The 18,019-nt window shown below is 38.0% G+C and overlaps 1 protein-coding gene across 4 annotated transcripts in view; it reads right to left on the bottom strand.

The window, feature by feature from the left end:
* Positions 1 to 18,019, bottom strand: part of LOC137078360 (cadherin-6) — a 140,431-nt gene that overhangs the window by 113,065 nt on the left and 9,347 nt on the right. The window contains exon 1 of one of the 4 annotated variants that reach the window (XM_067445569.1): positions 17,602 to 17,696. The exons of 1 other annotated variant lie outside the window; for it this stretch is intronic. The gene's annotated coding sequence lies outside the window, so the exon portion shown is untranslated. Of the gene's footprint in view, positions 1 to 17,481; positions 17,697 to 18,019 lie in introns of those variants that run through there. 2 more of the 4 variants (XM_067445573.1, XM_067445571.1) reach the window with 2 other exon arrangements.

Raw genomic sequence — 18,019 nt, forward strand, 5'->3', positions numbered from 1 at the left:
GCACGGTTAGGGGTTTGTTCAAATGACTAAGTAATAATAATAATAACAATAATAACAGTGATTCAAAGTTTTTAAAGCAAGACATGTCTGGAGCTCAACCCAAAACTTTGTGACAGACCCTTTGATTATTCTCAGGAGGAATATAAAGACAGAACCTGTGCAGGACAAGCCCATTAGACCTTGACTAAGATTGCTTTTCGATCGCAGTGAATTGCCATTTAGCTGAAACTCTGTAATGTCCGAGACGGGCAAACCTTTTGCACCAAGCCGCAGCATTACCATGAATCCATGACACCTCGGCAAAGTACATTAACTTTAATTTATTCTGAAGCACTCATGCCAGGACTGAATAAAACATATGTGTTGTACAGTACAAATCCCTGTGACAGTCTTTCTTGCCCTGGGTCTTTGTTCACACCGTAAGAGCTTGTACCATCGGCCATGAAACGCATCATTAATAGAAAGCAATAAAGCCGCTGTTCGGGCCGCCGCCTCCCCGGCTGTGGATCAATATTGTTTCCACACATCAGCGGCGGTGACAGCAACAGTATCGCTGGAGAAAGTAATAGAGACAGGTGGAAGTGGGTGGGCTGAAGATGGCTGTAATGGAACGCCAAGGCCAAACATATGCAACTGAAGCCAGATAATCAGCAGCATTTGATGGACGTGACAGCAAACAAACAAATAAAGATCAGAGCAAACAGATCTGTGCGTGTGTTTCTCCTTGTCACTGCGTGTTCAGTTAATGCTCAGAAATAAGGGATTGTGTTAGACATTTTTGCTTCATTACATCTGATGCATTCAGATTCCAGCTCTACTGAATCAAGAATTTGACCCCAATTTAGCTCTAATACGTCAATATGTTATAGTATGTTAACATATTTCGCCTTTAATATACCTTATGTCAAAAAATATATTGTAGATTACATCTAGGGGCATCTTCCCATATGTCAGCTTTGCTATACTACCATACTATTTTACTATATTTAAACTTTACCATATATTATTTATTTTACTATATTTAAGACTAATTATTTTACTATATTCAAATCATAATAATTATTTTACTATATTCAAGACATGTGAATGATTTGCTATATTCCAGCTTTACCACATAATAATTATTTTACTACAGTCCCTGACAAAAGTCTTGTCGCTTATCTATTTTCTAGAAATACCTGATATTAACCTGACTTTTAATTAATTAATTGGTGTTAGAAATAGCTCATATGAAAAGCTAAAACCCTCCCAAATGATGTTTAATGCACTGAAATAAATAATTTTCACATAAAAAATATTTATCATTTAATCAAGACAGAAAGGTCAAATTTTGGCAAGACAAAAGTTTTGTCGCCTATACAGAAATTGAACAAATTTACAGCAAATACAAAAATATGTCAGCAAATTAAGTTGTGGTGCTGTGAGATCCAAATTTAATATCTTGTATGACTTCCATGAGCTTGAAGGACTGAATCCATGCGGTTTGGCAAGGATTCATACAATTTATTGATGAAGTCATCAGGAATAGCTAAGAAAGCAGTCTTGCGTGCCTCCCAGAGTTCATCAATATTCTTTGGTTTCGTCTTCCATGCGTCCTCTTTCATCCTACCCCACATATGCTCAATGATGTTCATGTCTGGTGACTGGGCTGGCCAATCCTGGAGCATCTTGATCTTCTTCGCCTTGAGGAACTTTGATGTGGAGATGGAAGTATGCGATGGAGCACCGTCCTGCTGCAGAATTTGGCCTCTTTTATGTTTGGGAATTTAAGAGGTAGCTAAGATTTCTTGGTATTTTAGACTATTGATGTTGCCTTCCACCCTGCAGATCTCTCGCACACCCCCATACTGGATGTAACCCCAGACCATGATTTTTCCGCCACCAAACTTCACTGTTTTCTGGGTGAATCTCGGATCCATTCTGGCTCCAGTAGGTCTCCTGCAATATTTGCGGCGACTGTGGTGTAATTCAACAGAAGATTCATCTGAAAAATTCACCTTCTGCCACTTTTCCAGCGTCCATCCTTTTAGCAGGCTGTGGGCCTTGGCAAATTCCACACGGTTTTTCAATTGTCTTTTGTTTAGTGCTGGCTTCTGGGCACTGATTCGACCATGGAGGCCATTTCGAGACAGAATCCGACAAACTGTTCTGGTTGTCACAGGGACTTCAGGTGACCAGGTCTCGTGGAGCTCTGCTGCAGTGGAAAATGGGCTGACCTTGGATTTTCAAGCCAACAAACGGTCCTCTTGAGCAGTTGTCTTGCGGGGTCTACCTGACCTGGGCTTGTCAAAAACGTCTCCAGTCTCTTCAAATCTTTTTTTTTATCCTCTGTACTTGACGCTGAGACACATTGAAGGTGTCTGCCACATCAGCAGTGGATCTGGTCTTCAGCCTCTTGATAATCAAAACTTTAGTCTCAGGGTGAATCTTAGGCATGTTTGCAGAGGTCTAGTTGCAGTTGATGTGAAGGTCTAGTGTACTGGGGTTCTTTTTATACACACTTGAGACCTAATTGATCCAATATTAGTCACAGGGGAAGCTCATATGACAAGGCGACAACACTTATGTCTTTGCAAAAATTGACTCAATGGGCTTTACCAAGCTGTGAATATTAGAATACTTTTTGAAAGTTTAGTTTTTCACTGAAACATTATCACAAAAGCTGGTGGGATTAAAATGAGCCATTTCTTGTAAAAAAAATCTTGATTAGAAATATATTTCAGCGGCACTTTAGGTCAATTTGTACACAAGCGACAAGACTTTTGTCAGGGACTGTATATACAAGCTTTACCACACATTAAGTATTTTACTACATTGTCAAGCATTTTAATAGATTTCAGATTTACTACATCAAGTGTTTTACAATATTTTAATATCTTTTGGTGTTACATCACAAGTATTCTAATATATTTTAGTTTTACCACATCCTGTATGAAGTATATTTTACCATAGCCAGCTTTGCATGTTAAGTATGTTACCATATTCCAAATTTAACACATTTTAAGTATTGTATATTCAGCTTTCCATATTTTTTCTTCATTACATTAAGTATTTTACCACGCTCATGATTTTCACATATCAAGTAAGAATTACTCCAATTTCCAGCTATAATACATCTCAAACATTTAACAATAACTGAAGTATTATACCATATTTCCACTTTACTATAAAGTATCGTATCTATTTTATTTCAAGTATTTAACCATATGCAACCTTTTTTACATCAAATATTCCTCACTATTCAAGCTTTACTACAACAAAATCCTTCTCCTTTTGGCAGTTCCCTTCAGGGGTCGCCACAGCGGATCATCTGCCTTTACTACAACAAAATTATAAAGCAATATTCCAGTTGTAGTAGTATTTTTATTTTTTACAAAGCCTCACTTGCGTAACTGATAGGAATTAATCAACAGACTCTGTTGGAAGTGACAGAACAAACGAATAAAGCTTGTGACAAACTATGTTTTTCCTTGTCATTGTGTTTCCAGTTAACGCTTGCTGAGCAACAGGGAATTGTGTCAGTCCCTCTGAGGTGATAATATTGTTTCTGACTGTCAGTGGTTGCTTTATATTCATGCGCGCTACACCGGCTATAAGGCCTTTTCACGTGCCAGCAAATTCTTTATAAGAGGTAGCATGTTCTGATTAACATGAGACCAGGTTTTGAATAACATTTCCCACAGTAAGGCTGAAATTGAACACAGCAGAATCCACAGTAACTTTAAAATTCGTCCTCTTAAGTGTTGCTCTACTGGGCCGCGAATTCAATGCGGTTCTTGTCCAAATTGAATCTACTGACTTAGGACCCCTCGGGCCAGGCATCATGAGGAGTGCGAACTATCAGAAACATCTCCTTGAGCTGATAAATTGAAGCCATAAATGGCATAATTAATTCCTGTGTTCTGCACCCATACATTTAACGATCTGACGTTCGTTAGCAGTAGAGTCAGGTCCCAGCCATTGATCTTAAGAGCCCCAAGGCATGATGGAGCCTGTCACCAACATAACGAGACTTAAGGACTATAATTACCAGGCATTTCTCTTCCTCAATCCTCCTTCCCATCTCCCTCATCCATCCATCTTATCATTCTCCCACAATAACACTCTTAAAGGTGAGACTATATTCAGAATATATGCACTGCCATTTAAAAATCAGGGCTCAGTAAGAAAGTTTTTTTAAGAAATTAATAATTTTATTCAGCGAAGATGCATTAAATGGATCAAAAGGGACAGTAAAGTCTTTGATAAGTGTTTCTCTTTCAAAAACATTCTATTCACCAAAGAATTCTGGAAAAAAAATATCACAAAAAATAAGCAAATCAGCACATTAGAATGATTTCTGAAGGATCATGCAACACTGAAGACTGCTGAAAGTTCAGCTTTGATACATTTTAACATATATTCACAGAAAACTAACAATATTTCACAATATTACTGCATTTTAAACCAGTAAAGCTAGTCTTGGGGAGACTAAGAGAGTTAAAGTTAACATTTGAACGGCAATGTATTAATCTGTATGCCGGACATACGGTTCAAGGTCTTTTAAACCGAGAAAGTGAGAGATTTGTTTGACTGTTATGTGTCTGAATGTTATGTGCAGATATAATTTGTATTTGTGCTTTAACACACAATGCCTTATTGCCTAAACAGACAAATTCCTGCTGACTGACACTATGATTAAAAGATCAAATTATCATAAGCAAAATCCGCATTATCATGCTGAGCGTATATTACAGCTCCTTTACATAGGATATACATAGCTTCCCTGCTGACTAAGACAATTCAAAAACATCTTTTGATTATGACTTAAATATGATGTGGTATAATTTGAATCCTAAAATACTTCTTCCTATCCACATGCAAGGGGAAAATAAAGAATGCATAAGTGTAGTAAACCGACTTTTAGAATCAATTCATGTTTTTAATTTATATCAGTGATTTGCCACCATGCCATTAGTTGAATCCTCATAAACTCAAATGATTCTAGTTATTCTCAAATTATTGTTATCTGAACATCATTAGTGAATCAAAGTTGATTTGACAAAAGAAAAAATGTGATAAATAATGGAAATCATTTTACACAATGTGACTTAATATCCAAATAAGTAGATTTTCCTGAAAAGTGTAAACACACACACCTCCCTAATTGTGCATCCTGAATTCTGGCTCATCAAATGGTGTGAGTCTGGGGTGGGACTTTTTTTTCCAGTTCAATTTTTCATGTGTTTTCATCTTGGAGCACATTGACAGACACTCATAATCATATTCTGGTAAATTTGTACAAGCCTTGTATAAATTACAAATATAACATATGCCTACAACTATAAAAAATACCATTTAATTTACTACAATGCAACAAGCCATCTGATAATACAGATTTCACTCACTGTAATATGACAACATGGTGCTAATAAAGTCACTTGAAGGCAAAGCCTGCAACCTTAAGCCAAAAAAGCGTAACGTCTTACGCGTAACGGCTAAAGCTAAAACTTTGTCGGTTTGCAGGGGAGGAGACAAGAAGCAATTTTTTTTAATGAATGTCAATGAAGGAGAGGCTTCACTACATTAAATACACAGCTTTTAAGAAGAAAAAGCTTATCATTTAATGTGTCAACAGCCTGTTCGCTAATCTTTAACATGTTTTACGTTATACACTTTTGTTGGGAACCATATATAGATTTTACCTTGTTAAAATGTTTTTTAAGAGAAGTCAGGTAGGACTCATTTACGACATTAACACCAGCAAATGTGTATAGTATTTAATAATAGGATTGCATATTTGTGATATTGTATATTGAGTAAATAAAATAAACAGTATCAATGTTTTCTTTAGCTTTCAGGTTTTACAATTATAATAAGACTTAAATGACTATGGGCCCTATCATACACCTGAAGGAATGTGAGTTTTTAGCTAGTTTCAGTCTGCAAATTCCTCCATGTATAGCGAATCCGTCCATGGTGCGGGCACAACTGGCCTTTAAAGGGAATGGGAGATAAGACTCTGACTGGGTTATTGATTTACACCCCAAAACACACCCATGACTCATTTAGTGACCATTAAGAGTACAACCCTTTTGGACCATGTTCCCATCGTTAAACCCATCGTGCACCATGCGCTTCAGACTATGCACTCAGATCGTTAAAATAGGGCTCTATGATTTCCATGCTGATATAATGCATTTTAATTTATAATTAAATTACACATATTGTATTATATTGAAATAAATAAGATAATTTACATTTTAAAAACAATTACATTTCAAGTGACTATTATCCCTAGTGGTAAATGTACTAAAATGTATTTGTAGTGTACTTGGCGTGAACTAAATGCATTTCAAATATATTTACATATTTATGTACATAATATAAATACCCTGTTGGTATACTAATGTACTTAATGCACTTTAGTTATCTAGAAATATTGCTGAGGTCCAACTACAGATGCACTAAAAGTATATTTGATTGTGCTTAAGTATAACTATTGCAACATAATCGTATACTTTAAATATCTTGTGTTATACAGAGTTCATACTATCCTTACTACTAGTGATATCAAAACACATTCATGTTAATGTAAAAAAAAAATACAATGTTAAAAAAATGTGCAGTGTGCAATAAAGAAGTACTCCAGATACATTTTAATTATAATATTTACTATAATATTTACATAAGTGTCAAGTGATTGATATATCAGTGGTTAATGGGTTTGTAGTATATCTAGTATGAAAATAAATGTATTTTAAATACATTTTGGTATAGGTTTTTACTAAGGATCACTGCTAGGGATCATTGCAAAAATATTGGGACACCCCTCCAGATCACTGAATTCAGGTGTTCCCATCACTTCCATGGCCACAGGTGTATAAAATTAAGCACTAGGCATGCAGACGCTTCAGCAAACATTTGTGAAAGAATGGGTCGCTCTCAGGAGCTCAGTGAACTCAAGTGTGGTACCGTGAGAGGTTGACACCTGTGCATTCATTTAATTTGCTCACTACTAAATATTCCACGGTGAACTGTTAGTGGTATTATAACAAAGTGGAAGCAATTGGGAACAACAACAACACGTAAAAATCTCAGATCGGGGTCAACGCATGCTGAACACAGTGCCAGAATTCGCCAACTTTCTGCAGAGTCAATAACTACAGACCTCTGAACTTTGTGTGGCCTTCAAATTAGCTCAAGAACATTGTTTAGAGAGCTTAATGGAATGCAGTCGAGCAGCTCATCCAAGCCTCACATCACCAAGTGCAATACAAAGCGTCAGATGCAGTGGTGTAAAGCACGCCGCCACTGGACTCTAGAGCAGTGGAGACGTGTTCTCTGGAGTGACCAATCACGCTTCTCTGTCTAGCAATCTGATGGAAAGTCTGGGTTTGGCAGCTAATGGAGAACGGTAATTGCCTGACTGCATTGTGTCAAGTGTAAAGTTTGGTCGCAGGGGGTTATTATTGTGTGGGGATGTTTTTCAGGGGTTGGGCTTGTCCCCTTAGTTCCAGTGAAAGGAAGTTATGAGTGTTGAGCATCATTGAGTGTTGAGTGTTGAGCATCAATGTTAACATCCATTCGTTTTGATTGTAGGAGAAACCTAGTGTATTTTAAACCTTTCTCTATATTCAACTTTCGGGTTTAAATCCATCTTTGTATCAGCGTCACAGAATGTGCCATTTTCTTATACTATAGTACGATGATGACTCGTATCCTTATCCAATGAAAAGACAACTCGCTTAAAGGGGGGGGTGAAACACTCAGTTTCAGTCAGTGTCATGTCAATCTTGAGTATCTATAGAGTAGCATTGCATCCTGCATATCTCCGAAAAGTCTTTATTTTTTTAATAATTATATAAGAAAGATGCGCTGTTCCGAGTCTTTCCGAAAAAAGCCGAGGGGGTGGGGGCGTATCGTGTGAGCGGAGCTAAATAATGACGTGTGCGCGCCGCTGTTATTGTGTTGAGTGCGTCGTAAAGCTGTGTCATCCCTAACAGCGGGAAAAAACTTTATTCAAAATAAAAATATGGCTTTTAATCAGATACAGCCATACATCTATGATCCGGAATCAGACCCAGAGGCTGCAGTTGAACAGGAGCAGCAGCAAAAAACGACTAGAGCAGGACGTCTCTATGTGGTACAAGTTATACACTAACTATATAATATGCTTAGCGGCTTGTGTTATTTACATATTTATACTTGAATTATATCGTCGTATTTTTGTCTTTGAAGGTGTACATGTGGGAAGTGCAGTTGTTCACGTGTGTGTGTGTGTTTACGCGTGGTTTGTGTAGACAATTGTAACGTTAGTAAGCGGACTGGTTTTGCACGGCAGGCTAAGTTAGTGTTTACATAGAAAGACACGGAATAGTAGCGCATTTGAATGAAGAAGCGCGCTTATTTAGTTCAACATATTTCCCCACTCTTTGTGTATTGTTGTTTGGAGTGCTTTCACAATACACAAACATAAAGTTACACATATAGTGGCCAGCTAAACAAATGTACACGCACTACACATCGCATGCTCCATTGATCAATTAACTATACGTGATCATGTTTGGGCTACTTGATGGGCATAGGCAAAAACACAGACATTTAAAGCAGTCTTACTCACAGCCTGCGGTTCTAACGTTGGGACCTTTATCGTTGGGACTGCTCCATCCTTCAGCATTAGGCGATCAGAAAATCCGGCGTCGAGCTGGGCCTTGTTTATGAAACAGTCGGCACCGAAATGCAGCGAACAGATATAAACATTCGCGCAACTCAGTTGCTGATCTGGAAAAGCAAATTCCATCCACTGTTGCCTTACCGCGGGGTTTTTGGGGAATCTGTGCAGGACTGTCTTGGTCTGGCAACCAAAAACGCACTTTTTGATGTCATTGTTAATTGTGCACATCACCTGTGCAGCGCAGCCTACGAGCCAGCGCTTTGATGGGCGTAGGCTGTTACTTTCGCTCTCTCCCTCTCTCTCTCTCACGCTCTTCCGGTAGAATTGCCCGTACGGCCCATACAAGGAAATTCCGCCCCCATTAACGTCAAGTGGACGCATGATCGCAAAAAACTTGCCGAAACTTATGACTAACCGTGGTAGTATTTTTGACAAAGAAATACTCCCATCAAAAGTCCACCTTAACTTTTGAAACTTTGTCCATGTTTAGTATGGGATTCCAAGTCTTTAACAGTGTAAAAAGATCAGTATGCATGAAACAGCATTTCACCCCCCCTTTAATTATTCATGAGTCTGCGTGTCCTTATCCTATGAGAAGATGACTCGCTTAACACAGCAGCACGAGTGGATTGACCAATGCTTCAAAGAGTGATATCACACTCAATCAGTAAGTGAGAGATGCATTGGATCAAAAACTAGTGATTGTTTTTGCTTTGTAAGAGTTTCTGCGTCGCATAAATTCTCTTTAGTAGATCCTGAGTCTTCGAAACAAACGCGATTCATCCACACTGTCAGTGTAACCGCTCTTTACGGCCCATTAACCAATCAAACGGCTCATAAAACGCTGCAAAAAAGGCCTCAAAAGTTATCAATGATGCAACAGCGTGTTCGTATATATTTTCTATGCTGGGAGCATGTGAATGGCTGTGCATTTATTTCTGCAATAAATGACAGTCATCACAGGATATGTACTTTGTGTTATTGATGCTTTTACTGAGAGTGAAATAAAACTCTGAATCAGACGCTGTGTTGTCAGTCAGTCCCCTCATCCCCCTCCACTCTGCAGCTTAACTACGCCCACTTTTATTGGAATTTTCAAAACTGAGGTGAGGACTGACGGCGGCTTAAACAGGGGCTTCATGACACTTTAACTCTTTCCCCGCCAGCGTTTAAAAAAAAAGTTGCCAGCCACCACCAGGGTTTTTGACAATTTTCACAAAAATGTAATAGACCATAAAATATTTAGTTTAATGAATATCTGAGCATGAAATATATGAAAAGAAAGAGCTGACCCTCTTCTTTAAAACTATTTTTTTTAATTCTAGCTTCATCCATTTCGTTTTTATCAACATTTGAATATGGGTAAGTTTCATAAAAAAGCAACATTTTGAACAAAAAGCTGAGAAAAATCCCATTTTTGTGAAAGAATGTTTCCAGATCAGATTCAGAGCGACGATGATCAAACACAGATGGAGTAGATCGGTCCGACAGTGAAAACACACAAAAACCCAGAACATTACGTTTTTTGCCTTGAAGCGTTTTCTCACAAATAACGAAAAATTATGTGTTTGGCGGGGAAAGAGTTTAATACTTCAGCGTACCAAGACATTTGGGAAAATTTCATGCTACCAACTTTGTGGGAACAGTTTGGGGATGGCCCTTCCTGTTCCAACATGACTGCACACCACTGCACAAAGCGTCGGTCCATAAAGACATGGATGAGTGAGTTTGGTGTGGAGGAACTTGACTGGCCTGCACAGACTCTTGACCTCAACCCCATAGAACACCTTTGGGATGAATTAGAGCAGAGACTGCGAGCCAACATCAGTCACTGACTTCACAAATTCGCTTCTAGAAGAATGGTCAAAAATTCCCCTAAACACACTCCTAAACCTTGTGGAAAGTCTTCCCAGAAGAGTTGAAGCTGTTATAGCTGCAAAGGGTGGGCCGACTCTATATTAAACCCTACGGATTAAGAATGGGATGACATTAAATATCATGTACATGTAAAGGCAGACGTCCCAAAACTTTTGGCAATATAGTGTATGTATGCTCATTAAAGAAGAGATTCAAATCGAATCTTAAATGTGACCAGTAATCTGCAGCTAGTAGAGCACTCAACACTTTTTACCACAGTAAAGCACATCCTAATGTACATTTACTAGCGATATATCCCCAAATATAGAACATTATTCACAAGACAAACGCAGTTAATCCACAATAAACTAACGTGAACTGTAGCCGACTGTCATAAATCTTTGAACGCTGGCCCCTGACGTTACTGCCATTACACGACAGGATGAGGTGCCTCATGTGATCCAAGTTAGCTGCTGCTTTTTCCAATAGTAAGAGATACAAACCCTCTCATCTCCCTAAAATAAGACAGTCTCTATATGTATACATATATAAAAAAGGATGTGCCATGTTCGCTTTAAATATTTGCTTTCGGCGTAAATACGCCTCTACTTTCTAATATAAAACATGCACACTCTGATTTAAATGTTACATACTTTTACAAAGCATTGGTATTTATACCTACACTACATTAAAGCACACAACTGAACCTGTGAAATATACAGACGAACACCACACTTTTACAAATCCTTGACTTTTCCAGGTCTCTACACCACAACACAATTATAACTTGCTCAATAGCTCACTAAGCCTCATTCATTAAAATGGAAATGAGGAACCGGCCCTCTGAGTGTGTACAGCTGCCTTTTATTGATCCAAACTGGAGTGTTTACCAAAGAGATGAAAAAAGACAACACATTTTTGTTTATTCTATAATTCACAGCGCAGCTCTGCGTCATAGGGGAGCGTGGCAAGTCTTCTGAGCTTCTGATCATAAAACTTTGACTTGCTCCACGTCTCTATCTGTGTTTTCTACTCTCTTCCTCTATCTAGTCCAATTTTCTAGCCCTTCTCAAAGGTAAAAAAGGAGGGATAATGCCATCTCTGCTAGAGCTGCTTTTAGGATCACATTAACACTTGCTCATCAATATTAACATCAAACCTTCTTCTCCAAATGTATCTTTCTTTCTCATCTCATCTCATCTTCTGACGCACTTTATTTTTACACTTTACACTTTTGCTGAGGGTTAAACTTCTTTCCCCAACCCATTAAACTGACTTTGGCTCTTGCTACATTTGGAATAGAAAACTACCATGGTACTCGTACTATTTCTGCAGTGTATAATTTTGCAGTAAACAAACTGCCTAAATGCACTGCATTCCCAGATGAACTACTGCATTTGCCAAAATGTGCATTATACAACTCGAAAACACTTAATGCGATGCATCGTTTTTCTCTTTACATACAATTATGCAGTATGCAAAATATCCAGGACCCAGATAATAGAATATTCTAAAGTCCCGTTCTTCGCGATTCCATCTTTTAACAGAAAAAAATAAGGACTTCTGAAAATACATGATACTTCAAAGATGCATATCTTGAATAATTAAAAAAACACTAATGCTATTATTGAGCCATTTCAAGGTTTATTTCCAATTTAAACAATGTTTGGAAAGAAAGATATGGAGGGAAAAGGCAGAACATAATTATATTCTTGTTTAGAAGAAAAACAAAGCAGTAAAAAAAAAATTATTTTGGGATTTGATTAAATGAATGAACTTGAGAAATTATGAAATGATTTTAAAATAATAAATAATTTAAAAATCATAATATAATATTTAAAAAGAGAGTTATGGAAGTGGCCAAAAAATAAAAACGAATAAATGTTAGAGTGCATGTTAGAGCGAGTGAGAGGTTTATGAATATTTTTGATTCATGCAGGCTCAGATGGGTAACGATGAGTGGTCACTGCATCTCAAATGGCAAATCGCTGTTCCAGTCTCAGTTCACTGGACTCAAACACAGCCGCCAGTAAAAATAACCCACAAGCTTGTCAGATTCGCACAGGCAGACGGCAGGAGACGCACACATATTGCATGTGAGAGACTCAGAGAATGGTAAAGCTTTAAATGGCTGACCCACAAAAGCACTGGAAATGAATCTCACTTGAGTATCTCATGCAGTTCGAAGCTTCTGCTTACAAACTGAACTGATCGGCATGTTTCCATCCTTAACAGGCAGACCGGGACTGATCATTTGCAGAAGGTTTGTTAAACAAATTTGTTCTTTAATGAACAAGCTGGAGCAACGTATAGGTCTACACACACCCTGACTTGGTGAGAGTTTAATTACAGTGAGTTGTTGCGGTAATCTTGCTTTAATGCTCAGACTGATGCATAGAATCCATTAAGAGACAAACTAGAAATCAGGCAAAAACACTTCCCTTTTAATGCCAGTTTACCAGTGTCACAAATTTGCTGGTGTTCAGGAGATGCATGATGACGTATGTATCAGTCGAGATACTTTTATTAAACACAGAGTATTTACACAAGGGATTAAACATGCTGAACAGACAAGGGACAGAACAGAACAGAACAGGAAATATACTCTGATCAGGTATAACATCATGACCAGGTGAAGTGAATAACACTGATTATCTCTTCATTACAGGCACCTGTTGGTGGGTGGGATATATTAGGCAATTTTGTCCTAAAAATGTATGTGTTAGAATCAGTGTGGTCCCATCAAACAGACAAATTGCTCAATAATATAATGCTGGTTCTGATAGAAAGGTGTCAGAATACACACTGCATTGCAGTTTGTTGCATATGGGGCTGCAGACCAGTCAGGGTGCCCATGCTGACCCCTGTCCACCGCTGGAAGTGCCAACAGTGGCACGTGAGCATCCGAACTGGACCACGGAGCAATGGAAGAAGGTGGCCTGGTCTGATGAATCACATTTTCTTTTAAATCTCGTGGGTGGCTGAGTGCGTGTGCATCTGGGGAACACATGGCACCAGGATGCACTATGGGAAGAAGGTGAGCTGGTGGAGGCAGTGTGATGCTTTGGGCAATGTTCTGCTGGGAAACCTTTGGTCCTGCCATACATGTGGATGTTACTTTGACACGTACCACCTACCTAAGCATTGTTGCAGACCATGTACACCCTTTCAAAGAAACAGTGTTCCCTGATGCCTGTGGTCTCTTTTACCAGGAAATGCAACCTGCCACAAGCTGACAATGGTTCAGGAACGGGTTGAGGAGCACAAGAACGAGTTTGGGCTCCAAATTCCCCAGATCTCAATCCAAGCGATCTGTGGGATGTGCTGAACAAACAAGACCCCCACCTCGCAACGTACAGGATTTAAAGGATATGCTACTAACATCTTGGAGCCAGATACCACAGCACACCTTCAGGGGTCTAGTGGAGTCCATCATGCCTTGACGGGTCAGGGCTATTTTGGCAGCAAAAGGGGGACCAACACAATAATAAGTCATAATGCTATGCCTTGTTCTCTCAATCAGCTAGTTCAATAGTCAGGGTACTGATGAGGGCGTCGGCCATTTTAAGAGCTGCCTCAATCGCAGAATTCTTTCAGTGCACTGGAATGTTCGTTCCCTAAAAAAAATCCCACAATTCACTGCAAAACTCAGGGAGCACCAAAGCTCACTAGGTTCCTTTAACGGAAGTTCTAAAGCACAAAACTTGAATCACGTGAGCCAGCTCACTAGGCATAATGACACACAATAAATGGTTTTAAAATACAAATCATTATTTTATTGTATTTAACCATAAACATACACCAGGTAATGATTCTAGCTAATATGTATCATTTATTTAATACAACCGAAATGTCGCACGTGAAAAGCAAAGTATTTATCATAATGATATCAGCTCTGCTGTTGTTCGTAAATATCAGTAGTGATGTTGTACAATGAGGACGTTGTCACGGCGTTGGAAATAGTAGTGAGTGCACAAATTCATGAAAATTATATACTGATTCACAAGCTCAGAGGTTGATTAAGACGCAGCCCGAGACACATGAACAAAAGCACAGCTAAGGCCAGGTCTGAGCTGTCATAAAGATCACCATTTTCTTGCAACAAGTACTGTAAACCAAATTAGATTCTACTCACACACACACACACACACACACACACACACGTGCAAATGTCACTAACAAAGTACCTTCTTCTTATAATAATATGGTATATGAATATGGTAATTATACAGTACTGTGGTAAAAATGTTGATTAATGTGTGACAATGAAGAAATTGAGACAGCCATAAATATAATTGGAATTTTACAGTTGTAATGTAAATTGAAATTATCATATTCTTCTACACTGATAAAAATTATTCTGTGGTGAAGTAAATACGAAAGAAATAAACATGTAAAATATACATAAAAAGTTAGTCCAGGCAATAAACAACAACAACAAAAAAAACTACTTAATTGGCACTATTAGTACTTAATTGGAGCTTGTAGAAATTAAAGCGTAAATATCAACATTATAAAATTAAGTAAAACTACTCAACTTTTCTGATACTGGTGTTCCCATCTTGCTTGAATAAATAATATGATTTTTTTTCCCCGCTGATTTCCAGATTTATTTACACTGTTTTATCGTGACTTTGGTTGTTAGGTTTAGTAACCTGTCATTTTGTGACATTTGGAGTTCGGTTTCTACTCAAAATTACACATTTATACTCAAAATGATCCACCGAATGTTACCGTCATTGTGTACTGCGTATCAAGTATTGAGATCTCTGAGTTCAGGTGCCGTGTTACTTCTTGGAATGTTTGATTCCAGGTTTTCGGAGTTGACTCCGATTCCCGACTCACACTGGAGTCTATGGAATGGGCTTCTTGACTCCATTTACTTCACATCAAAATAGGGTAAGTATTAAGTAATAAGACAAAATTGCAGTTGTTACACTTATTTTCCCTGACAAAGCCCTTAAAATCCCCTTATTAAAACTGCACACTTTTAGCATGATCGTCCAAATCAGTCCAATTTAGCAATGTCTTGATGAGTGGCTATCAACGTTGCTACCTAATTTTACAGAGGGGAAATTCACGAAAACAGCTGCTGTCGAGTGATAGCACTAAACACACATGAATCATGATCATTGCCTTAAAAGGCGAGTTAAAGATACTAAATACTGAAATGCATACAATAATGTAAACTTATTGATGTGTTTAATCTTAATGTGAGTTTTTTATGATTTATGCTTAGTTTAATGATTATGAACACGAGGTTAATCATGGAAAACAACCTTTTACTGGCCAAGTTAAAATTACTTTTACTAACTTTACTTAACTCATAAGTAGAGTTTACTTAATATCCTATGTGAAATTTACTTTAAAAATATGTGTGCAAAAACTGGACAAAGAAAAAATAAGTACATTTTATTTGCTTTTTTCAGTGTTCTTAAATGTTTTATACAGTGAAATATTACACGAGTAATACTACTTATTTTGCTTGTATTTAGTATTTTTATTTATAGTAAACAATAATTAAAAACATGCATTATATTTATTATTATTACTATTATTATTAGTTTATAGCTATACTAATATATTTTCATCAATTGTTGCAGCTCTACAAACCAGCACAGCAAACATTTCTCTTTTTTTTAATCACATTTTAAATTCCAATCACATTTTTTTTATTAGAAAAATTGCAATTTTTTCCCCAAAAATCATGCAACTCTAACTTTAATATGGCAATGCCTAATTTTTTTATGATTTACACGAAGGCTCTGCTTTTAAACCCAGTGAGCTTCCTTGCTGTCTGCTGCCTATCTAAAATGAAGTGACAATTTTGGCATATATTAGTATATGGCTTATATACATATTTATATTTAAATGCATAAATGTTATACTATACTCACACTCACTCATCTTGGATTGCATTGTGGGATTTCCTCAAAGGATACACGCAATGCTGGCTTAAAAATGGCTCAAAGGAGGCATCTTTTGGAAAAGCCTTCACGTCTGGAGCGTTCTTACGATGCGGCCCACGTATGCAGCTTGCAAGGTTTTGGAACAGAGCCCTAGACTTCTGATGACCTCCCAAAAACTGCAATTGTCCTCACATCAATCAATTTATAATTATTACAAACGCATATCTTTAAACTTTACAGACATTTTTGGACATTATACATTATGTGGTTGATTTATGAATCCTTCCTGAAAGCCCTAAACGTTGTTGTTAAGACGTTTGTGAGGATATTTTCATAAATTCACAAGTAGAAGAGAATATATTATATAATATCTATATAGTTATATGAGGAAGTTGTCACAATGTAACAAAAGACCTGAGTCAAAGGTCCAATAACGCAAATGTTTGTTTTCTATCTATCTATCTATCTATCTATCTATCTATCTATCTATCTATCTATCTATCTATCTATCTATCTATCTATCTATCTATCTATCTATCTATCTATCTATCTATCTATCCACCCATCCGACTAATTTGAGTCCTGGGTGTGACAACTTGCCCCGGTGTCTCCTATAGCGTGATATGCACGCGCACACAGCTGTTCACTACAATAACTGAGACAGTCTGAGCAGCTGCTGAGGTTGTGGGTTCAAAGCCCAGAAGGCTTGATGAACTATCCACTATTGTTCCTGGACCGGTCCATGAATCACGAACTACAACCACGTGCCTTTGATCAAGACAACTGACCTCAGGTAATTCAAACAGGATTGCGTCTGTAATAAGTGACCCACAGACACTACGACTTGAGCACTAATTAGTAAACGGGCGGCTTACAGTGCGCTGCGAGTCCGTGCGCCCCGGTAACCGGTCACCGGTGCGCGCGGCGCGTATCCATCTGTCAGAAATCCAGCCGAAGCGAAAGCAAAAGATTTATTTCCCATTTGTATCCTCATAAAACACATCCACCCATAACACATCTGCTGTTTTCCACAGTCACAGCATATGTCTATGGACTCACCGTAAGTGCCTGTATCCAGACATTCAGCGCATGTTTCCGCTTAAATAAGTTTGATATGCTGATCATGCTATGCATCATAATGCATGAAACCTGCCGCTTATTAAAGGTATCAGGGCTTACCTACAGGAGGCTGATTTTAAGTGACAGCTGGGGAGTCTTGAGTCTTGCGTTGGTGAAGGTCTGACAGACAGACGCGCGCATAGAGGAGCGCGTTCTCTCTCTCTCTCTCTCTCTCTCTCTCTCTCTCTCTCTCTCTCTCTCTCTCTCTCTCTCAGCAAGCATCATCGTTATACAGCGCTCAAATCTGCGCGCGCACACTCAAAATAAAAATAGGCTGTTTCCCCCTAAATTTATGGTGCTAAACTGCGAAAAAGCAGCTCTGCAACCCAGAACGTAACCTGGGGATGTTACAAGCATTAACGTTACGCGATTCATGTTGATTGTATAAAATTAACCATTCGTGTAACGTTAGCCGCATATAGCCTAATGTCCGTCGGTCATAAAAAAATCCAAAATAATAAATAAGTTTTCTATAGTA

This window comes from Pseudorasbora parva, chromosome 6 (genome assembly GCF_024679245.1).
Source record: "Pseudorasbora parva isolate DD20220531a chromosome 6, ASM2467924v1, whole genome shotgun sequence".
In the NCBI taxonomy this organism is placed as follows: Eukaryota; Metazoa; Chordata; class Actinopteri; order Cypriniformes; family Gobionidae; genus Pseudorasbora; species Pseudorasbora parva.